The sequence below is a fragment of the Mastomys coucha genome, unplaced genomic scaffold, assembly GCF_008632895.1.
Source record: "Mastomys coucha isolate ucsf_1 unplaced genomic scaffold, UCSF_Mcou_1 pScaffold16, whole genome shotgun sequence".
Taxonomy (NCBI): domain Eukaryota; kingdom Metazoa; phylum Chordata; class Mammalia; order Rodentia; family Muridae; genus Mastomys; species Mastomys coucha.
The window spans coordinates 44,065,741-44,089,136 of record NW_022196898.1 but is presented as its reverse complement, the minus strand read 5'-3'; the positions used below and the strand labels follow the sequence as shown (position 1 = coordinate 44,089,136).

The window sequence follows — 23,396 nt, the reverse complement described above, 5'->3', positions numbered from 1 at the left end:
AAAAAAAAAAAAAAGAAAGAAAGAAAGAAAAAAAAGAAATCAAAGAGGTCTTTCTGGAAAGTCTCCCATGGAGCTGAGTGAATGGGATGCACAGGAAACAACTGCAGTTATTGGAAGGCTTGAAGTGTCTGAACATTTCTGTTGTTAAAAATGCAGCCTTCGTATCCCTGCGCCAGTACATTGCGCCCCACTGCACTTTGAGTGATGTAGCCGTTTCCACCTGGTGGGAACGTTCTGTGGTGAGGTGGGGTGGGGTGGGGACTCCAGTGCACACAGAAAGTTCTAAAGGGAGTGAACTCCAGGCTTCTAGCTTTCAAGAGCTGTCACCCCTCACCCACATTCCTGTAACACAGATAGACTCATTGGCTCTCCAAGCGGGACTTCAGTGGTATTCTTTACTTTGGTCTGGTGAACTTCAAGGGAGGCTTTTCAGAACCAGACGTTTCAAGTGGCATTGGCATTTCCCCTCTAATGGGCTGAAACTTCAAGGTCATGGCAGGCAGTAGAAGGCATTCTATAGGCCATGCCCTGAAACTCCTTGAGGAAGAAACCTGGCCCAGACTGAGGGGTAAGAGGACTTGGGCCTGGCCCAGACTGAGGGGTAAGAGGACTTGGGCCTTTTCCCAGAGCAGCAGGAAGGAGAACATTTCCTCCTCGACACTGGGAAATACAAAAGTCCTGTGGAGATCCTGAGGGACATTGCTGTGTGTCATTCATTAAAATGAGATGGATGGTCTTTCATGTCTTTTCAATGTGCCATCATAACTGTCATAACTGTATTGATGGCTTAGTGGTAGAAGTCTCACCTCCTATGCAGAAGGCTGGGGTTCCATTCCCGGCCAATGCAGTAGGGTGTCATGTTTTTTGTTTGTTTGTTTGTGGTGCTAGCAAAGTATCTAGGATCAAATACAAAGATGAGAATTGTTATTCATGTATTTGTTATTCACATATTGTTATTCAAAGAGAAGTGAAGAACTTCTCTTTGCCAAGTGTGGAGTGTGGTGGGATGCGCCTTTAATCCCAGCATTTGGGAGGCAGAGTCAGGTAGTAGATCTCTGTGAATTTAAGGCTAGCCTAGTCTACATAATGAGTTCAAAGACAGCCAGAACTACATTGTGATACCCTGTCTAGAGGGGAGGCAGGAGGGGGAAGAAAGGATGGAAGGAAGGAAGGGAGAAAAACAAACAAGCTAACTTCTTTCTGGACACTGCCCTCACTGTGGCCTGTAATTGCACAGTGGTTTCCGGCTTGCATGAAACCCCTTCTGTTCAGGCCCCAGCCTCAGCCCCTGACCTCTTTGCTTTTGGTACAATCTTCCCATCACTGTGCCACTGGGGCAGGGCAGGGCAGAGTGAGAAAGGAAACCAGTTGGCACAGGCCTGGCAAACACAAGAATTGCGATTGGCCTTCCTGTCTGGGTCAAGTACACAAAACAACAAAACAAAACAAACAAAAAACCCAGGAGCTGTTTTAGTCTGTCTCCTGTGGAGCTTAGGTTAATGGAATCATGCGAACAGATCCCTTCTTTCTGTACCACAATTTATTCTTCCTCTTGTTCTTCTTATTTCCCCCTCCTCCTCCTGCTTCCCCTCCTCCTTCTATTTCCCCCTTACATTGCCAGCCAAGTGACCTTACAGTTCTCATTCCACTGATCCAGTATTTTAAGTAAACTCTAGTTGATAGAATAAAGTTAAACGCGGTGACTTTCTTCAGTTATTTTTATGACTGTGTGTGGCTGACAAATGAGCCATCACCTGGGTCAAGGGATAAGAGTGTTGATCTCCATCCATCCCACTGTGCAGGTAACCGGTTAACCATTGCCCACTCCACATATACAGCCACTGTTCCCATTATTCTTTCCATCTCCTTCCACCCAGTGATCAGGTTTAAGCATCAGTAAGGTTTCTGGAGGGGGTTGGGGGACGGGGATTGAGCGTGTGTGCGGATTTAGACCTCTTCCTTTTTGTTCTTACCCATCATCTATCACCTGGGTGGTTTTAAGGATGACTTGACTTTTCACACAGATGGTACTCAGTTAGTTTACTAGCTACTTTTTTCCACACTTGGTCGCTTGTGTAACATCCCAGAAGAGCAGCTGCTGTGTGTCAACAGGCCACCTGCCCTGCAAAGTAAACGACTCACAAACCAGGGCAACAACGGCCGGCTTTTCTTCTCACCTTTCCCTTCTTCCTTAACAAACCAGAGGAAATGGAATATGCAGCCCCTCAGAGAAGGGTTGTGTCCGTCTGTGTCACACAGACGGGGGTGTTGTGCATTTTTCCCCAGGACCTATACCAAGTGTGGTTTTTGACTGCTTCTGAATTGAGTGTGCCTTGGGCAATGGTAAACCACAAGGAAATTCTGAACCACGAATTTGAACTGAAACTAGCATTTTGCTTCTAATAAGCTGAAACTCCCAGATGGTGGTCAAGAGAAGTAGAAGGAATTCTGTAGGCTATGCTGGGAAACTTCTTGAGCGGCAAATCCGATTCAGACTGAGTCAGGTGAGAGGACTTTTTCACAGCCTAGTGTAGGAGGGCGTTTCCTTCTCAATCCTGGAAAATACTAAACACCGTGAGGATATATTGATTTACATTGTTACTTTTAAGTAGAGATACATGGCTCTCTTACCTTTTCCTAATGTGTTGTCACAAACTGCATCTGTGAGTGCATTGGTAGTTCAATGGTAGAATTCTCGCCTCCCACGCGGGTGACCCGGGTTCGATTCCCGGCCAATGCAGTATCTCCCCATTTTAGCCCCCCAGCGTACTTTTTTGGTGCAAGGACCAGGACTCAAGTTCATCTTTTCGGGCTCTTTTTTGGCTAGAAATGTTAACAGCGACTTGATTCGCGGTGGCCGGAGGATCTCCGTGAATTCCAGGTCCGCCTAACTTATATAATGAGAAGGTCAGCCTAGCGACAGAGCTAAATAGTGAGACCCTGTCTCAAAAAAAAAAAAAAAAAAAAAAAAAAAAAAAACCCAACCAAAAACAACAACAAAAAAATCAATCAAAAATGTTTTCATTCCTTGGGATCCTGTCTGAGGTTTCTCAGTATCGCTGCACGGAAGCTTTTGAGTAAGAAGTCAAATATATATAGGTCAGGTTTCCAAGGACTCAAGGACTCACCAGCGTAAAATCCTCTTGTTTACTTAATTTAAGGCTTATTTATTTAAAATAAATAAGGAGCTAAAGAGACGGCTCAGAATGAGAGCTCTTCGAAGAATCCAGGTTTGACTCCCAACAACCACACAAGAACTGTCCTCGGATCTTTGTTCCCTGTGGCTTCGCGCAGCGTCCCAAACAGAGGCAGGCGAGATAAACAAAACCTTTACAAACTCTTACCAATGATTTCCCTCTCGGTTATTTTTTGTAACAAATTATAAAGAGAAAGCGCGAACGCAGCTCTAAATAATACAAGTCAGGGAGCCGACTTCCTCGCTTTTCTGGAAGTTGAAGGAATCAGCACATCCCAGATGCAATAAATGAGTCTCTTCCTAGGAGAACCCCACCCCCTATCCCTACCCCTACCCCGGATAACAGTGTTTTCCCGCCGGGTAGTTATGCTTTTTCCACCTCCAGCCGCGACTTAGTAGCGCGCTCTGAACTCACGGCCCACTTTGCAATGCACGCTCTAGAGCTAACGAGACACACCCCTTCTCCCTAGTTCCTCTGCTCCGCCCCATCACAACCCTGCCACGGGATCGCGCTCTCTCCTACATCGGTGAAATTATCCGCGTTTTAAAGCGGGCAGGGATTCCGCAGCCCCAAGCATCCTTTATTTACATAGAAAACTCCTCACTCTACCACCAAGGACCGTTTCGCTTCTCAGGGAAACGCCCCGCTTCTGGACCTGCCCTCCTGCTATCAATTAGCATTCCATTTCCCTCTTATTAACATTAACAATTCTCAAAATTGCTTTAAGGTTTGCTGTACCTACGTATAATTCCCCAAAGCTGTGTTCAAATAGTATTCTCCTGCCTCTTAGGTGAATTCTTCATTGCGCCTTGTTTTTTCCATGTCTCAAGGGACCCAGAAAGGCAGCGAAATTCACCTAGAAAAGAGACAGCAGGAGACTGGAGAGAGACATGGCTTGGCTGTTAAGAATGATGTTGCCATAGATGTAGGAAATGGCTAAGCAATAACCGGCCCAACTTGAGACCCATCCCATGGGCAAGCACCAATCCCTGACACTATTAAAGATACTCTGCTATGCTTGCAGGCAGCAGTCTAGCATAAGTGTCCTCACAGAGGCGCCACCCAGCAGCTGACTGAAAGAGATGCAGATACCCACAGCAACCGTTGGGTGGAGCTCGGGAAGTCTTATGGAAGAGTTGGGGGAAGAATTGAGGCCCCCAAAGGAGATCGGAACTCCAAATGAAGACCAATAGTCAACTAACCTGGACCCTTGGCTCTCCGAGACTGAACTACCAACCAAAGAGGGTGCGCGGGTTGGACTGACCCCAACCCCAACATATGTGGCAAATGTGCAGCTCAGTCTCCATGTGGGTCCCCCAACAACTGGAGCGGGGGCTATCCCTAAAGCTGTTGCCCGGCAGTGGTTCTCCTAACTGGGCTGCTTTATCTGGCCTCAATGGGAAAGGATACACCTAGCCCTGAAGAGACTTGATGTGCGCGGGGAGAGTGGGGAGGTGGGGGTGGTGGAGGATAAAAGGGAGGTCTGCCCTCTCAGAGGAGAAGGGGAGGGGCAAAACTGGAGGGGGCAGAGATTGGAATGTAAAGTGAATAAAAAAAAATTTTTTTTTAAAGTTGAAGAAAACCTGAGTTTGGTTCCTAGTGCCCAAGGTGGCTTACAACCATTTGTAAATCCTACTCCACAAATCCATTTGGAGGTGTGATTGATTCAGGCATCTCTACGACCCCATAACTATTATTTTTTGCCCATACCTCATCCATATCCATATCGCACTTTTCTGTAAGTATGTTGAGAAAATCCCATCTGCACTAAAGACTTAAAGTCTTATTCAGAACATTAAAATTCTGGAAAAACTTCCTCCCCACAATTACTAGTTCCAGAGCTCCAGACTCTCCCTTTCTAGAGACATAAACTCAACCCACTCCGGCCCAGCTCTACAGATTTGGTTTTCAAAGCTGCAGGCCTCTGGGAAGCTGCCAATAACTGAGAAGAAAGGGAAGCGTTCTACAGGGAAGCTTCAGACCTGAGGGGAACCTCAGAGGCTGGGGTGAGGCCTTAAATAAGTCACTGAGGTTTTCTGTCTCTAAGTTTCTGCATTTTGAAGCAGGCTAGGTAGGGGTATTTTTTCATGGGCTGCCCTCACATTAAATGGCGCTTTGTATTTACTTTCTGTGATAAAACATCTGAGAGCAGCAACTTAAAGAAGCCAGGGCTTAATTTGGCTCATATTTGAGGGTACAGTTTGTCGTCTTGGGAAATGCACAGTCGTAGGACCATATGGCAGCCAGTGAAGCCATTACAATCATGAGGAGACAAGTAGCAATTTTCTCTTCTGTCTTTAATTTGAGACCCTTGCTGATAGCTGGGTCTGCCCACATTTAGTATGGGTCTTTTTTTCCTCAGTTAAACCTTTCTAAAAATACATTCATAGGCACACCTAGAGGTGGTATCCGTGGTGATTTTTAAATCTAGTCAAATTAAAAAGTGAACATAATTAACACATAAATATTGGGTCACACTTGGAACATATATATATATATGTTTTTTTCTTTACACCTTTTTTTAAAAAAAGTTTACTTATTTAGCTGTCTTCAGACACTCCAGAAGAGGGCATCAGATCTCATGGGCATCAGATGGTTGTGAGCCACCGTGTGGTTGCTAGGATTTGAACTCAGGACCTTTGGAACAGCAGGCAGTGTTCTTAACCGCTGAGCCATCTCTCCAGCACCATGTATATATATTTTTTTCTTACATTTTTGAGACAGGGTTTCTCTTAGTAGCCCTAGCTGTTCTGGAACACCCTCTATAGACCAGGCCAGCCTCCACCTCACAGAGCTCCACCTGCCTTTGCCTCCTGAGTACTGGGACTAAAGTTAAGTACCCCCACCCCCCACCCAGCTGTCACAGGGCTCCTCACATAGAGTAAATACTGTAAGAACTTGGCTTTAGGAAACTGTAGAGATGGCTTCCAGGTGAAGAGCACTGATTGCTATTTGAGAAGATCACACCCACATAGCTGCTCTAACTCTAGCATCCATAACTCCAGTTCTAGAAGATCCAATACCCCTTTCTGGCCATCCATGGTACCAGCCACACTCTCGTGGTGCCCAGACATACATGCCATTGAGAGACCTTTGCACATAGTTTCTTTCAAAACATTAAAAACAAAAAAACAAAAACTTGTCTGAAACACTGCTTCCATCTCTAGTAACAACCCTTCAAAAATTGTGTGTTCTTTGTGCTGAGGATGGAGTATTATATATTTAAAAATTCCCTAATTTGGGCACATGAACTAGATTCTCTATATAGAATATTTATATCATAATATAATAACAAGAATTTATTACACATATAATAAGAATTAATTCTAAAAAGCAACTTCTAGATCAAAGTACTTGCTTATTTTTATGTCTGGTAATTCTTACAGAATTGTCCTGAAACGAAGAGAAACAAGACTTAAAAAAAAAAAAAAAGAAAGAACCATGTATATGCGCATCACCGATGTGCATGTTTGTTGCCTGAGAATTGCTATTTATTTGGAATTTATTAAGTGGTCTCTGCTGACTTTTCCAGGACAGCCAACAAACCTTTAAGAGGACTCTTGTGCTCCTTGTGGTCAAAAGACCTTCCCTGACCGGGAATCGAACCCGGGCCGCGGCGGTGAAAGCGCCGAATCCTAGCCACTAGACCACCAGGGAACAACAAGCATTGTCTTGAACCGGGATGTTGATGATGAAAGTGCAAAACAGTCACAAGACCACCAGGGAATGACAGAACTTGAATGACGTGTCATTTAATAGAGTATCTACAAATAATGTTCACAGGAACATTAGAAACACAGAAACCGAAGACTAGCAGGTATCAAGTGTGGTCATATCCATCCCCAGCACCCTACAGCCTCTGTTCCACTTCTCATCTTTCCAGGGTCAGGTGATGCTCTGTGCTCTGAGGCCAGGCAGTCCACAGGGAAACTCACCTGGGTTCCATTCCAGTCTAGCCTTGAGCACGAACACTTTTTTGGGTTCATGGTGGCTTAAGTGGGGATTCAGTTCTCGATGTGTGGTGAGCATCCTCTTTCAGGTTCCTTATGTGATAATTGGCTCAAGCGAGCAACTGGCCTGCCGGTTCCGTTTCTTCTCCGATCATCTCGATCATCATAGTAGATAGACTTTCCCCCTGGTTCTCCAGGTGAAGACTTAGCGTAAATTCCCTTGGCCTGACTAGATGCTCTACTCTTGCAGTTGTGCTTAGGGAAGGAGGAAAGCAAATGAGTTTCAGGAAAAACAAACAAAAAGGAGAAAACATCACAAAAGAAAAACCTGTCTGGTTTTTAGACACCAGACACTGTCAACTTGTAGAAATTTAGGAAGGTGAAAGTTGCAGATTCCTGGATCTAACTAACGTTAAGGGAAGTTAGCTTGCGGCAGGGCTCCAATGCCCAACCCAGTCACAGCGGGGGATGGAGGTTAATCCTGATGTTTACAGGGCTGCTGTGGGTGGAGAACTCCTAGGCATTCCCTTTCCACTTCAGTTACAGCCACCTGGGTTCTGTCGTTTTTGCCTCCGCTTCACACACCCTTCCTTTCCTTCTCCTCTTCCTCTGCCCTATTTCTCCCCGCCCCCTTTTTTAGAACATAGTTTTCAACCTCCCTAATGCTAAGATCTTTTTAATACAGTTCCTCATACGGTGGTGACCCCCCCACCATAGAATTATTGTCGTTGCTACTTTGTAACTGTATGAATTGTGATGCAAATACATGTGTTTGAGGAAAGCAAATAAGCCCCCCACCAGGGGTCTTTCAAGTGTTAGCAATAATGCTGAGGAGGCCAGGAGAAAAATCCCATGCCATGCCTCGAAGATTCATCCATGAAACTGAATTGCATCTGAATTGTAGCTCTGGCTGCAGACAGAGTCGAGGTGTCACTGTGATTCCAGTTCTTCAAGCAGTGCCAACATGCTTGATAGTGGAAGAGTGTGCCAGAGATTGACAATTACTCTGGACCAGGAGACAGTGTCTCCAGGAAGAGGACAAGACCCAATCCGCAGGCAGCTCAGCCCAGCAGCCTGGTGGGGCGGGCATTTACACTGGCAAGCCCTTTGTGAATTTTCACCTGTGCTGACCCTTCTCTGTCCTGCCTTCTGATGCCCCACTCTCCTTTAGAGTGCCTAGGTACTTATGTACAGATTTCAGTGGCAGCATCTGTGCTTGGTACTTACTGAATAAAGTTTGGTTTCGCAGTGTCAGCTAAGGTTTGGTTTTCTTTGTCAAAGTGGTACAAGTAGAGGTTTTTAGGAGAAAGAACACGACCCAGCCGGGCAGTGGTGGCACACTTCTTCAATCCCAGCACTTGGGAGGCAGAGGCAGGTGGATTTCTGAGTTCAAGGCCAGCCTGGTCTACAGAGTGAGTTCCAGGACAGCCAAGGCTATACAGAGAAATCTTGTCTTGAAAAACCAAAACCAAACTAAACAAACAAACAAACAAACAAACAACAACAACAACAACAAAACACTGGCCCAAATCATGGCTACAATAAATGAATTTTGTGTGTGTGTGTGTATTGGGGTGTATGTACAGGCTAAAGGTGGGGAACAAGAGATCATCAGCATTGGACATAGGGAAGATAAGAGTTTTTACAGCTCAGGAGTAGGGGGTTTGGCTGGCAAATAGAGTCACAGAAGCACAACACGCTGGTGATAACACTCCCCAGCCCCTGAAACAAAGACGTGGCTGAAAGGTGGTCAGAATACCTTTTTGAAACAAAGGACAAGCAGTACAGAGCCACATGTAGTTTAGGTTACAGGTAGGGCATAGTCCAGTCCCTGAGAAACACAGGTTTAATTATAAACCGCAGTTACCCTAGTTTGTTCTTACTAGGTGGCTTCCAAGCCTCAGATGGAGGCAGCTGTGAAGGGAGGAACAGGTCGGACAGGGCTCCCTGGCCCTGGCCATTTCACTGCTGTCGTCTCCTGCACCTTCTTTCCAGGGCTCTTCTGCAACAGTCTTCAATCACAGTCTTCAAGTAAGCAGAGGAAAGGCATGACACCCATCACGTGGCAATGGTACAGGCATCTCTACTACAGAAACAAACGTGTGCAGAGGTCACTAAATAAACAGGAAAGCGATTCAATTTAAAAATTAAAAAATCGGGAAAGTGTAACCTACACAGTACACAAACTAAAGTATCTCTTTTCAAAAATAATAAAGTGGAAGCCGGGCGTGGTGGCGCACGCCTTTAATCCCAGCACTTGGGAGGCAGAGGCAGGTGGATTTCTGAGTTCGAGGCCAGCCTGGTCTACAGAGTGAGCTCCAGGACAGCCAGGGCTATACAGAGAAACCCTGTCTCGAAAAACCAAAAAAAAAAAAAAAAAATAATAATAAAGTGGTGTGTCACACTTAATAATAAAAAATAAACATAATAAATAATAAATGAAATAAATAATAAAAATAATAAATAAACATAATAAAGTGGTGGCCCACACTTGCAGGCCGGAGGACTTGAAAAGAGAGTGCCAGGCCTGCATGGGATTCATAAAACCTTTTCTCAAACATAAAATGTAGCAGTACTAGCCGAGCGCAGGAGAGTGGCCACGTTGATCTTCTCTGTGGTGGTAACATTGTTGCTAGAGCAATTACTTGAAATTCTGGTTCCTTGCCACTCCTGGGATACCTCAGTCCACCTCAATTTGCAGGTGAAAAGAGTAGGGGCGCATGTTTTAGCTGTTTAAGTCTCGGCAAAGGCAAAGGATCTTTTGATCTCGAAGGGGAGTCGAGGGTGAGGGTGGGTGGGGGAGCCCACCAGTTTCAGGAGTTTGTGCGTCTCACTGGTTTAACATTGAGAGCCCATCAGCAGGGTTAGGGTGTCCAAACCCGAGGTGGGTATCGGTTTGTTTATCCATCTGCCACTGATAATCATGTTTAGCTGTCCGCCCCTGAGAGAGGACAAAAAGCTGTTTAAAATGACAGCAGGAGTCCAGGGTAGGTGGAACTTCGAACATTTCAGTTAATATTCCTTTGCTGGGCTGTACTCGCGTGGGCGCCACGTACTCGCCGGCGTCTCCCGGATGCTGGAATTCCGCTGCCACCCGTGGGAACCCCACGCTGACCAAGTTACAGTCCAGGTGACCAACAGGACCAGAAGAAGAAGCCTACATGCTCTTAAGGATCCGGGTGTAGCAGTAGTGAGCTAATCCGCTCTAATAGCCCGGCGGCGGCAGCGCGAGTTCGCTCGATGCCCCAAAATAAAAGGCTACGTGTGTGTGGCTTTCATTCGGGAAGCCGGAACATTGGGCAGGTGACGAAGCAGACGCGCCACTAACGGCGGAGCGATTAGAGTAGCCACAAGTAATTAATACAATATCCAGGTCCTTTGCAAACCCTGAGAAGGGTCGCTCGAGGAACTGGTCACCCCAGGTGTGGTTGGAGCCTCAGCGGCTCTCGGTCTGGCGTTGGGGGCGTGAGGCGCGCACAGAGGACAGTGGATTTCCATGGGCGCAGAAAAGGGTGTGTGTGTGTGTGTGTGTGTGTGTAGATGATCAAGACGTGAAAAGTCGTCTTGTAGCTGTCTGAAAATAACTGGTCTGTTTGTTTGTTTGTTTTTTAAAGGAGCCTCTAAAATTACTGCAGAAATTTAGGAATGAATGATGCTAAAGAAACCACTTGATTCTGGTTGCTGCTGTAGCCTGTTGATTCAGAACAGGGTTTGGGGAGTCGGTTTCAGGAGTTTGTGAAGTCGCTTGGTGGGTCTTATTCCGGTTTATGTGTGCGGGAACACCCTCTAGAATCCAGGTCAGAGCCGAGCACGGCAGCGCCCGCCTTTAATCTGAGCATTTGAAAGACAGAAGCAAGCGAATAGCTGTGAGCTGGAGGCTAGCCTTATCTATGTAGGGCATTCCAGGACAACCAGAGACACATTATGGAACTCTGTCTCAGATACAAACAAACAAAAACCCTGTCATATGTTCCTTTTCCTCAACTTCTTGTTGTAGTAACTACCTTCTCACAAGTAAACCAAGCCAACTTTTTTTGAGTGGTGGTGATCCATCCAAGGCCTGTGCATCCTCAGCCTCTGCTCTGCCATTTGAGCAACACCAGCTTTGACTTTGTGTTTGAAGCCCTGTGGGGCTTGTTGTCTTTGTTCCTTTTCTTTTCTTTTCTTTTGGCTTGGTTTAATTGGTGTGTGTTTTTGTTTTTTTGTTTTTGTTTGTAGCCACGGACCACCCCAGCGGCTTATGGGGGTTCCTGGGATGTAGGTTCTCTAGGCCAGGTGGGTAAGGATTCGTGGTGACAAACAGAAACAAACACAGAGGCAGTTTGGATCTGAGTGTATTTTGCAGCTCTCAAGCAGGGGATTTTATACATTAAAACCCAAACATTACATCTCTTAGAAACTGTTTCCAGTGAAATAATCACAAATAACAACAAAAATCATTTGGCACAGTAAAGCACAAAAGTATCTCTTGGAAACTATATCCAGTGAAACAATCACAAACAGAACAGGTAACATCATTATTACTATAAATCAAAATATAACAATTCTAAAAGGATGTATTCAGTGGGGGCAGTCATCTAAGGCTAGTGGCATATTTCCAGGAGCATGTTAATAAATCTTTATGGTCAATGCTTTCAACCTCTGAGCTAACTTTCCAGCCCCATATGGACAATTACTATTTAATATCTAATGCTTGATTTTTATAAATCTTCAATGTATAAATTTAAACTATTTTAGTTCTTTCTAATTAAGGCTTTCTTTACCATATACCAAAACCCACCTCCGATGACACATGTGTAGCCATATGAAATTTTATTTTTGGGAAAGTTTTTATCTATCATAATAGTTTTATAAATGATTTTAAAAGTATAGTATTGGTTTCCCCGGGGATAAGGTCATGTTAGTGACCCAGTCTCAAGGGATGGTTTCTTACCCATTATTCTCACTTAAGATCTTGGCCTAGGGTACCAGGAACATGTAAGTAAGAAAAAGAATAAGAGAAAACAAAACAGATTGCCATAAGAACTACGCTTCAATATTTTTTCTCCAGCGAAGAGTTCCACAACCAGTTCTAGGAGGCCTCTCCCTTTTGAGGTCAACCGCCTCGGTCTGTGGAACTTGTCACACAGATCCTACTGGAGGTGGTGTGGCAGTTTGTTTGTTTCTTTTCTTTGAAACAAGATCTCTGTGTAGTCCTGGCTGTCCTGGAACTTGCTCTGTAAGCCAGACTATCCTTGAACTCAGAGATCTGCCTGCCTCTGCCTTCTGAGTGCTGAGATTAAAGATGTATGCCAACCTGGCTCTGTTGATCTTTTTTTTTTCTTTTTTTTTCTTTTTAAACAAATTTCCTAACATCAAACTCTAAGTGAAATCTTCTGATATTTAACTTTGTGGATTTCTAAAGGGCCCATAGACTATCTCAAAAGAGTATTTTCAACAGGCTTGAGGCTCACATCTGTAATCCCAGCACTGGGAAGACAGAGGCCAAAGAATTTCAGTGAGTTCCAGGCCAGCTAGAGCTACATACTATCTCAAACAAGCAAAATTATCTTTCCTTATAAAAATAGTCACTAAATAATGCTTACATTATATTTTAATTTGCATAGGAACCAGTATCAAGTAAGAATGTGTGGGCTGACAATATCATTTCAGTAATAGATTAAATCCCTAGCCTGTATGAGGCCTTGGGTTCATCTTCAGAACAGAGAAAAAACATTAGCTTGTTACTCTTGCTAATGTTATGCCCCAGTCCCAGGGACTCTGAAGACCACTGAGGAGCCAATTCTGATGCAAACACATAAGGGTCTTTATTGTGAGCTCAGGAGCAAGGTCTCTTACCATCCTGTGGCAGTGGGTTAACGAGAGAGCCCTCAACTCTAGGGATGTTAGGGTATTTATTGTAGTACAGCAAGCTTGGGGAATTTCTATACAGGTCAACAAGGTGATTTTTTTTTCCTTCATTTTTTTCGAGACAGGCTTTCTCTGTATAGCCCTGACTGTCCTGGCACTCACTTTGTAGACCAGGCTGGCCTCGAACTCAGAAATCCGCCTGCCTCTGCCTCCCAAGTGCTGGGATTAAAGGCGTGCGCCATCACCGCCTGGCTGGTAATATTTTTTTAAACTGCATTTATGGTGTAACCTGCAGGAACCAAACATGGGGGCAAAAAAACAAAACAAAACAAAAAAAAACCCACCTGACAAACAAGAGGGCTAAGTTACCTATTCTCTGCAGGATGTCTTAAGTTATCTATACGTACCTTTACTCTACTATTGGGATGTTTGCTCAAGCGGACTTTGGTTTTCTTCCTGGATTGGAGTTTAGCCCCTCACCTTGCACAAACTGGAGTTTCTTCAAAAATGGAGTTGATTTGGCTCTACACTAAAGGCTCAGAAATCCACTAAGTCTTGGTGTACCATATTAGAGTTTATTATCCTCAAATAGTCTGTGACAGAGAGATAATCAAGTTTCCTTGTTAGCTGGGTTGTCATGGTGATGGAGTCTCACCAGGTCTTTAAGCATGGTCCTTGTATGTCTTGTCTTCCAGAGTTCATTGATTCATTCACTTGCTTTCCTAAGCATCTATAGACCTAGACTATTCTTTTTTCTGAGAAATTCATGGAAAAAAATGGGCATATATTTTTCTGAAGTTAAAATCATACCACTTGGGGCTGGAGAGATGACCCAGCAGTTAAGAGCACTGGTTTCTTTTTCTAGAGGACAGGGGTTTGATTCCCAGTACCCACATATTGATTAACAACGGTCTATTGCTGTGACAGAACACCCTGACTAAGGTGATTTATAAAAGAAAATGTCTAATTAGGAGCTTGCTTACAGTTTCAAAGGGTGAGTTCATGCTCTTCATATTGGGAGCTTACATTGTGATCCACAGGCAGGAGGCAGAGAGAGGAAGCAAGACTGGGTGTGGGTTTTTTTAAACCTTTAAACACCTTCAATGACATATACCTCCCCAGACAAGGCCACACCTAATCCTTCCCAACCATGTCCACCAACTGGGAAACAAACATTCGAAATTTATGCACCTATACAGGAGCAGGAAAATGTGCTTCCAGCTTACATTTAAAACTCCCAAGCCCTGTCTCGAAAAACCAAACCAAACCAAACCAAAAAAAACCACCTGAGCTTAATTTTTACCCTTGTTTTTCTTTGATTTTTTTAGTTAGTTTGGTTGGTGGGGACTTAGATGAGAGACCGTGCTGCAGTCTTTTGCTCTTTTCCTCTTCAAAGACATCACAAGTATCTTCCTGATGTGTTGCATCATCTCCTGTGTTTTAAGTGCGTGGCTCCTGTGTCCAGTGCCACGTGGTCTCATTGTGATTAGAGCAACATCAACCAACCTGAACAACAGAAAAAAAAAACCCAAAACTTCTCCAGTGAGTCTGACATGACTAATACTTGAGTTCCTTCCCGGCTCACAGACCAGCCAGCTTTGATGCTGACTGAGAGTGGTGCTTAGGTCCGATTTTGACCAACTTTCACCACCACCACCACCGAAAAAAAAAAAAAATTGGGGAGGGGAGGCTGGAGAGCTGGTTCAGTGGTTAAGAGAATCTATTGATTACTCTTCCAGAGTTTGGATTCCCAGCGTTTATGTTGGCTGCTTACAACCCTTAATGATTCCAGCTCCAGGGAAATCCAATGCCTCTGGCCCTCCATGGGCACCCACACGCACCCACACCCTCGCGCGCACACGCACACGCACACACACACACACACACACACACACACACACACACACGTTTTAGGAATTGAGTGGTTTGGGATTTGAGAGGTTATCTCACTGAGGTGCGGTCCTACGGAGGAAGCCTAGACCTGTAGGGTCCCAGGTAAGCTCACCAGCGCCCCCGTGAAAACAGTACAAGGTGGTTCTGCATACCAGTGATCCCAGTACACTGGAGGCTAAGGTAAATTTTAAAGTAGCTTGGGTTACAAAGTCAGATGTTATGTGTTTGCCTAGCTCCAAACCAAACAGTTCAGGCTGAACTATAAACCAAAGCAGAGACTTCGCCAATCAAAAAGGACTACCTAGTTAGTTTCCAGTTAGGTTGATTCCACTCTGAAAAATCAAACATAACTTTGTTTTGTTTCTTATGATCACTTTATAGATTTTTCTCTTGCCCTTCCCTGCTAAGTGCAAAATTCCCTTCATTTTCCCACAATTATAAATGAGTGATCAAAGAAATTTTAATTAAAACCTTAACAAACACAGGTTTATCTTTAACAGTCCCAGGCTGACTGTATATGCACACATTACTATTTTGAGATATACTGTTGAATTTTACCTATGTGTTTTATGAGGCCTTGGATACCTATATCCTATGACCCTGCAGTGAGTGGTTTGGGCACCTTTGGATAGTATCAACTTTAAAAATAAAAAAAATTCAGTTGCGATAAGGAAATTAAAATGGAATTTAAAATGGAATCAATGGGCAACTTTCAGAAAACAGTGTGTCTAAATGCCAGGGCCAAGCCTCTGGTTTGGCCAGCACTGATGGATTTCAGGCAGGTGTGATCTAGGTTAAGAGTTTTATAACCTTAACTATCACTCATTCTTATTTCATTCAATAAATATGTGTGTATGTGTGTGTGTTTAAGGAAAAAACTTAACCTAAATGAAACACACATGTCTATTTGAAAAACAACAACAACTAACCAACTAACCAGGAAGGTCCCTCCAGTCTTTTCTAGTGTAGGTTTATATTTGTATGTTAGAGATGGGTAGTGTGAACCATTATGGGTGCCTGTGGTCCAAGGGAGAGCACAGGATGTCCCAGATCACACCCTTTCATCACTGAGCCTCTTGGAGGAGGAATAGAATGACAGGCAAAAGAAATACTTTTGCGTGGGGAAATTTCATCTCAGGACAGAGAGGTGTAGTAAATGAAGGGAGACATGTTGCTTTTGTTGGGGGCTCTTGTCTGGTTTTAGGACAGCAGAGGGTTTGCCTTCAGTTTCTCATTTCCTGAGGGGCATATAAAATAAAAACACACAAAACTAATAACTAAGAAAATGGATGATAAACACTTTCTTATGTAACTAAGGAATAATGTCAAATGGTAAGATATGTAGGTTCCATGGTGTAATGGTTAGCACTCTGGACTCTGAATCCAGCGATCCGAGTTCAAATCTCGGTGGGACCTCTCTCTTTACTTTGAGTAAGAACGCTTTTCTTTCCCTTTATTCCTAGCCTTACAGAAAGGTCTAAATTCATGTGCCTTTACCAGGCTTTCAGGTGAGCTGGAGCTAAGTGGCCCCCAGGTCAGTCTCTGATTCAGTGGAGGTTAGCTGGAAATGTAGATTGGTTGGTGCCTGCTCTCTGGTGCTGGCTACAATGCAGCTTTTAGTGCCTTTACAATACTGGACTTGGTTCATCGACGTTTTGCATTCGGATCGTGTCGGAATTTCCACAACAGTGGACTCAGATCCATGAATGGGATTCAAGCGTGGTGTGGCTTTTGCTTTTGTGGCTTCGAGACTGGGAAGGTGAGGTTGTTTGGCAGTGCGTTGGCAGAAAAAGGGAAATTCTGCATTCCACTGGTGGGTCTGCAGAAGCTTGGATGGAAAACTGGAAACCTGGTAAAGCCAGTTAACGATCGAATGAGTGGGATGAAGTTTGAAAGGAGGATTACAACAGAAGGAATGCAGGCAGTTGGGCTCCAGAAAATAGGCTCAGAAGCACCAGGACAGAAGTTGCAAATTGTAAAAATCTATCTAAAGAAATGGAAATTGTTTAAAAAGACCCAGTGAAAAACCAAAGAAGAGTTTAAAACTGTCCCAAATCCCCTCGTGACCCACCTGCCTTCCCAATAGTATTTATCCCAACAACTGCTCCCCCAATATTTTATTACAAACAACATTTTTTTCTAGATCTGTGTTCTCAACAAACATTTTTCTCACATGTCCCACATCCATTCCACACCCTGTCCTTTTATCCACCGGCCACCTCCCCTTTTTTCCCCGGTTTTTCGAGAGACAGGGTTTCTCTGTGTAGCCCCTGCTCTCCTGGAACTCACTCTGTAGACCAAACTCAGAAATCCTCCTGCCTCTGCCTCTCTCAAGTGCTGGGATTAAAGGTGTGCACCACCACTGCCTATTGCACTCTGTTATAAACATGCTCAGACTGGGGATTTATAATCAAATTCGACCTCATCAGCTTTTGCTTGTAGATTGTTTAACTTTAATGGGCGTTAGAAGCCATGGCTGGAGGTGACCCCTGAGACACCAGAAGAGGAGAGGGCCCCAAAGCATGGTCCTCACTGTGTGATGGCTGTGGTTATCGGCAGCGTGTACCCTCTCCTGGAACATTCTCTATGGTTGATAGCCAACAGTTTGTCTTTATGTGTTAGAAACACATTTCTCAACTAATCTGGTAGCAAGCACAATTCCCCCCACATTTTGTGCCTCCTGAATGCTGGGATTAAAGGCAAGGGACATTATCTATGGCTTCTGATCTTCAACAAAATTGTCTTCAAGTTACCCTTTAGAAATGTTTTTTTTAAAATTTTTTTAAGAGGCAGCCAGATTTCTGAGTTTGAGGCCAGCCTGGTCTACAAAGTGAGCTCCAGGACAGCCAGAGCTATACAGAGAAACCCTGTCTCGAAAAAAACAAAAACAAAAAACAAGAAACAAAAAACAAAACAAAACAAAACAAAAAATTTAACCTAAAACCAAGAACCACAGGCCCCTGTACTCCCCAGTGACAGGTGGGGTGCATTCTCCTGCAAAATTCTACACTCTATTTTTTTTAGAAGTCTCTTTGGCAGTATTTTTCCAACATAATATTTGTATTAGTTATTTGGGAATTTCACATCATGCACCCCGATGGATCACACTTACTTCCCAGTCCTCCCACGTTCACTTTAAGAAGAAAGAGGGGAAAAAAAGAAAGGAAAACAACAACAAAGCAAAACAAGTCCATTTTGTATTGTCCATATACTCACCGGAGCACAGACTTCCAGTGGCCAGCTACCCAAGGGAAGATGAACCCTTCTCCAGCCGCATCCCCACCAGAAGCTATCAACGTGGATAACGACACTTCAATAATTTATCACAGTTGTTAAGAGTTCTCTGATGGCTTCCTTCTTAGGCTCTTAGTTTTTCAGCGGCAGGGGCGGGGCGGGGTGGGGCGGGGCTTGTTGTGGAGGTAGGGGCTGTCGTTGAAGCCTTCTGCGGTCCTCTTTTTGAACTGTGCTTCTACTTCGAGAGTAGCTTCCTTGCCCTTTACAGTTAGCGTGTGCACAAATCACATGTTTTCAGCATGGACTATGAACTTGGTTTCCGGTGGCAGTACAGCCTGTGGACATCAACATGGCTGTCAAGCAATGGCCAAGGACCAACGTGGTCTCTGGAAGAAGTATGGACCATGGAGGTACCTCTTTCGAGGAGGTCCAATCAAGTAAATGGACCATTCTTCAACTCGAACATCCTGTCGCTGTTCAGAACCAGGGCCGTCGTGTGGCTGGGCAGCTTGTTCCAAGTTCCCAGGCTGGGGGCGCGCAAACTCCAGGCTGCACACCATCCTGACAGCTCTACTGGTAATGACCTGATCCTCCATCACCTCAGCAGCCTTCTCTCGCACCCATCACAGCTGTTGCATCTCCAGTTCCACATGCACTGCTCCACTCCTCCATCTTTCCCATCCCTCCATTACACATTCTTTTGTGGCAGTGGTTCGGAAGCTGAAGTGTGTCACACAGTATACCCGGTTGTTCACATGCAGATGTTCATTGCAAAGAGTCTGGTTTGAGGCCTCCGGCTTCCACCACACCATCAGTACTGGACCCTCATTGAGTCTTCTCTTGGATATCCTGCTGTTGTCCAAAGTCATGGAGATCCTGTGGCTCTGGTTCTGCAGGACTAGCTCCTTCATGAGCTCCAACAGATCACAGATGGAGCAGAAGTTGGGGTGGACGACTCAAAGCCCTGGATCTGGGCTGAGTGGTAGCTCAGTTGGCCTCCACTGGGCCAGCAAGGGACCTTCTTTGGGATTTTAAAATATACTGACCTACCTATCTGTCTATAAAGAAGTGCTTTCTAGGGACTTTAAAGAAATCGTGCCGGGCGGTGGTGGCATATGCCTTTAATCCCAGCACTTGGGAAGCAGAGGCAGGTGGATTTCTGAGTTTGAGGCCAGCCTGGTCTACAGAGCGAGTTCCAGGACAGCCAAGGCTACACAGAGAAACCCTGTCTCGAAAAACCAAAAAAAAAAAAGAAGAAGAAGAAATCGTATGCTTAGGTATCAAGGCCAATCCTGAAAGACTGGAAATGGCAATGTGAGCCCTGATGGCACCTACGTACACTTTTCAGGTGCAAAACTGTGTCTAGGCTAGGCGAAAGGAAGGTGTTTTGAGGTAAACTCCCAGTCTGCCCGGGAGGAATTACACATCACTTACCCCGGTCAGGATCATGCTTACTTCCCGGTCCTCCTGTGTCCACTATGGGAGTGTAGAGGTTCCTCTCCCAGTGTTCGGCAGAACGCTAATCTGGGCATGTCTGTGGAGAGACTGACCGCAGGGGCTGGAGAGAAGGCTCAGGGTGGTGATGGTTTGGGTATGCTTGGCCCTTAGGGAGTGGCACTGTTAGGAGGTGTGGCCTTACTGTGGGTGGCTTTGAGGTCTTACATGGTCAACCTACTCCCCGTGTGACACACAGTGTCCTGCTGCCTTTAGTCAGGATGTAGAACTCTCAGTCCCTTCTCCAGCACCATGTCTGCCTATGCACTGCCATGCTTCCCACCATGATGACAATGGACTGAACCTCTGAAGCTGTAAGCCAGCCCCAATTACACATTGCCCTTTATAAGAGCTGCTGTGGTCATGGTGTCTCTTCATAGCAATAAAACTAAGATATGAGGCATGCACAAAAGCAAGAAACATGGCACATAATGAGGAGAAGAAATAGATCCTGGGCCGGAACTGATGAGTTAGAATGAGTTGATAAAAACTTGAAGCTCTTATATAATTGTTTTACAGGTTCAAGGACATAGACCACATAAAAACTGGAATGGTCAGAATTAACCTTCAGAGCCTAAAATAACATCCAAGATAATAAATTTACCAGATGGAATTAACAGAGTAAGCTACTAAGTGGGGAAAAGTTAGAGAATGCAAAGCTACAGGAAGCCATTAAGAAGTAAAATAATAAAAACTGTTTGCCAGAGCATGAGGGCATAAGCCTTTGATCCCAGCACTTAGAGGCAGGTAGATTTCTGAGTTCAAGGCCAGCCTGGTTTACAAAAGGAGTTCCAACACAGCCAGAGCCACAAAGAAGGGCCACAGAGAAACCCTGTCTGGGGAAAACCAAAAGAAAAAAGAAAAAAAAAGAAAGAGTCAGTAAGCAGTCGAGCAGCTGTAAGAAGCCCATCCAGCAATTGAGGATCCTGAATGGACTGAAGGAGAAGAAAAAAAATTTTTTTTTAAGGAACAGTGACTGAAAATTTTCCAGTTGTAATGAGAATTATTAGCCCACTGAATAACCTCGTGTACTAGACACTTGAGGAAAACCACACTTACACACAGAGAATTAAGCTTCATAAGTAATTGGAGGAATAAGCGATGACACATACACAAAATGCAGAAATCCACTGTGTGCCTTTAAAGGAGGGGGGAGGGGCAACAAGGTGGAAGAGCCATCCCTCCAGCACCACGCACTACAATAACCAGTAAAAGCAGCTGTCACCTGAAGGGAATTTGTGTATGCACACCAAGAATTAGGAGCATTGTAAATACCAATGCAAACAAAACAGCAAGCACAGCATCACTATTCCTGTTATTTCCATTTCCTTAAAAAAAAATCAGACTTTAAACAAAAGTAGTAAAGATGAATAACTCAGTGTCTTTAAGGGGAAAATATGTGTAATGCAAGTAGCCACGAATGACAGCACTTGAAGATATACTAGGACAAGTTAAAAACGACTAAATCAAAACGTTAATGACTCAATAAGAACAGGGAAAGAATTACAGCTAATAAGCCAACAAAAGAGACAAGATTTTAAAATTTAAATACTAGCTTTAAACACTTGCCCTCCAGGACTCCACAGGAGCCATTGCACAAGCGACCACAGATGTGTGCAACAGAATGGGTGTTATTGTTTGTAATAATGAAACACGTGATCAAAAGTCAAAAGTATATGGGGAAGGGACAGATATTAGTTGAAAAAAAAAAAAAAAGGGAAGGGAGCCTGTCTTAGTCAGGGTTTCTATTCCTGCACAAACATCATGACCAAAAAGCAAGTTGGGGAGGAAAGGGTTTATTCAGCTTACTTCCACATTGATGTTTATCACCAGAGGAAGTCAGGACTGAACTCAAGCAGGTCAGGAAGCAGGAGCTGATGCAGAGGTCATGGAGTTCCTTACTGGCTTGCTTCCCCTGACTTGTTTAGCCTGCTCTCTTACAGAAGCCAAGACTTCCAGCCCAGGGATGGCACCACCCACAAGGGGCCCTACCCCCTTGATCACTAATTGAGAAAATGCCCCACAGCTGGATCTCATGGAGGAACTTCCCCAACTGAAACTCCCTTCTCTGTGATAACTCCAGCCTGTGTCAAGTTGGCACACAAAACCAGCCAGTACAGAGCCTTACCAAATAATAGTTTTAGTCCCATCGGCCATCTCCTTACAACTTCGAGAGTCTGAAAAGAATTTTGCTTTGCCTTATTCTGTTCGGAATTTTGATGAAAAAAGAAGTCACGATGTGGAAGTTGAGAGTAGAATGAAACAGGCAACTTCTGTTTTCATGAGGTATCCGTCCCCGGGTGGGCTCGAACCACCAACCTTTCGGTTAACAGCCGAACGCGCTGACCGATTGCGCCACGGAGACACGTGGACGGTGGGTCTGTCCTTCTCTATAAGAAACAAGTCACCTGTCTCCGGCTTGGCTCCTTGTTCCTCTCCTCGCGTACGCTGTGCTTCTCTCGCCAGGATCTCCGCAGCCGGAGGTAAAGCTTGCTCTCCGACCCGCTGCGTGAATTAAAAGGAAATTGGAAACCAAAAGACGCACGAGTTAGTTCCAGTGAGCCCAAGAGAGCGCACGACGCTACCAGGACTCAGATCAGAACCTCTGTGACCGTGGGCGCACGCTAGACCAACACCAGACATTCCAAACACAAATTCCCTTATTTCTAGTGGCTTTTGGTTTTGAATTTACAAACATTAACTGACAAAACAAAAGAAAACAAAAGCAAGAACAAGAACAGGAGACTGGAGAGATGGCTCAGTGGTTAAGAGCGCCGACTGCGAGTGAGTTCAAATCCCAGCAGTCACGTGATGGGCTCACAACCATCCGTAATGAGGTCTAATGTCCTCTTCTGGAGTGCCTGAAAACAGCTACAGTGTACAATTTATAATAATAAATAAGTCTTTAAAAAACAAACAGAAAACCCCCAAACCTGCCTTACTGAGGAGCATTGAGGCTTTGCTGTTCAGCTGAGGAGCCTCATTTTTCTCTGGCGTCTTCCTGTTTTTCTTCCCCTGCGAACACGTTTTTCTTCTCCCTACCTTTCACGACTCCCCCTTAACCCTCTCGCCTTTTCCCAGCTCTCGCTACGCCTCCGGCCGCAGCCAAGTCGGACTGGAGTACGAGGGAGGCCCCATGCCACGGATGCTGGTCAGTCGAAACCCTGGATTTTCTGTGTGTGTCTCCATAAAGCAGAAAATAGCAGCATGAACCGCAACCGCTCTCTTGTTCCGGCTTTTGAATAGAGAGCAGTGAGAAGAGCGAGCGCTTGAGGAATGCGGACGTTTTGCTCCCCGCTGTCAAGAGGAAGGGATTGAGGAAGACAGGAAAGAAGAAAGAAGCATCATTTGATGGTGTCAGCCTTGAAGTGGGAGTCTAAGAGAAGGTGAAGAGAGACCGTGGGAGAAAGCTAACATGCCCAGCGTAGCTGCCCCTTTTAGGCTGGCTTCAAACTCAGCTTTCCCGGGTGCTGGAATTAAAAGAATGGTCCACTACATCCAGACTCTAATGTGACTTCCCTTCAGAGCCCGCAGAGAGGAGATCCCCCACAGTCGATGAGTGCCTCAGTTTGGTGCACTGGGCCATGGGCCAGTCTACAGAGGCCTTTGAATAGACACTTGGGACTAAACTCATTCGCACAATGTGCTATCTCCCCTGCCAGTTAAGTAGGAACATGCTGGGGACAATAAAAGGCTGTCTATCATCACGACCTTCCCTCTCACCCATGTGCAGGAGACTGAGGCGACCTTCATATACTGCCTGTGACATTCACATGGC

The 23,396-nt window shown here is 44.9% G+C and overlaps 4 non-coding genes and 1 pseudogene across 4 annotated transcripts; 2 read left to right on the top strand and 3 right to left on the bottom strand.

Annotated features, from left to right (window-relative positions):
- Window positions 1-2,669: 2,669 nt before the first annotated feature.
- Window positions 2,670-2,740, top strand: Trnag-ccc. Its single transcript has one exon. It is a non-coding gene; the product is annotated as a tRNA-Gly (tRNA).
- A 643-nt stretch (window positions 2,741-3,383) lies between these two features.
- LOC116094649 lies at window positions 3,384-3,564 on the bottom strand (annotated as a pseudogene).
- A 3,218-nt stretch (window positions 3,565-6,782) lies between these two features.
- On the bottom strand, window positions 6,783-6,854 carry Trnae-uuc. Its single transcript has one exon. It is a non-coding gene; the product is annotated as a tRNA-Glu (tRNA).
- Window positions 6,855-16,234: 9,380 nt separating this feature from the next.
- On the top strand, window positions 16,235-16,306 carry Trnaq-cug. The gene has a single exon. It is a non-coding gene; the product is annotated as a tRNA-Gln (tRNA).
- A 5,603-nt stretch (window positions 16,307-21,909) lies between these two features.
- Window positions 21,910-21,983, bottom strand: Trnan-guu. The gene has a single exon. It is a non-coding gene; the product is annotated as a tRNA-Asn (tRNA).
- Window positions 21,984-23,396: the final 1,413 nt, after the last annotated feature.